The sequence below is a fragment of the Pteropus alecto genome, unplaced genomic scaffold (assembly GCF_000325575.1).
Source record: "Pteropus alecto unplaced genomic scaffold, ASM32557v1 scaffold7, whole genome shotgun sequence".
Lineage (NCBI taxonomy): Eukaryota > Metazoa > Chordata > Mammalia > Chiroptera > Pteropodidae > Pteropus > Pteropus alecto.
Genome location: NW_006494614.1, coordinates 47,447,913 through 47,448,626, shown reverse-complemented (window position 1 = coordinate 47,448,626; position 714 = coordinate 47,447,913). Strand labels below are relative to the sequence as shown.

Genomic DNA, 714 nt, shown 5'->3' with positions numbered 1-714 from the left:
GAGAGTTTCTGTTTTGATAAGGCCTAAATTCTCTGCCTATAATTTAGCACATCTGATGCTTGAGAGAATATTCCACAGACTAACTTCCAGTTCTGTACATTTTTTTTTTATTTTTTATTTTTTTGGCGAGGCAACCCTTGGTTGACCTCACCGATTGCAAGGACCTTGTCAGCTTACAATCCCTTATTTTTTTATTTTTTATGCTTACAGCACCTGGTCTTCCTAGGTGGTCTCCCATCCAAGCACTAACAAGGCCCAACCCTGCTTAGCTTCCAAGATCAGATGGGATCCGGCTTGTTCAGGGTAGCATGGCTGCAGACTCAGTTCTGTACATTTTAAACCTTGTTTCTTTCCCACTATCCACACACCTCTGGGGCCACTCACAGTTCTGCCACTAAATGAGTTGGCACAGTGGGCAGTAGGGGTCTTCATTCTGGAAGCTGTTCTTTCACTAGGACGGCTAGCAATAACTATACCCATAAGTGATGGCAAAGCATAAAAATATACACCACTCATCCCAAATTACTTAAAATGTATCCTCAACTCAACCTCCCTTTATGTTCAAAGCGCCTCAGTCACTCAAGGTAACTCATCAGCAGAGGAGAATGGTGGGAGGGATTCTGGATACAAAGAAACAGTGCTAGCAATACTTTGTGGCTAAAATATCTTACTTTTTACAAGATTTTACAAAAACGTATGACCATAGGAACATAT

At 41.5% G+C, this 714-nt stretch overlaps 1 pseudogene; it reads right to left on the bottom strand.

Moving 5' to 3' along the window:
• Nucleotides 1-201: 201 nt before the first annotated feature.
• On the bottom strand, nucleotides 202-320 carry LOC112474889 (annotated as a pseudogene).
• Between the last annotated feature and the right edge of the window lie 394 nt (nucleotides 321-714).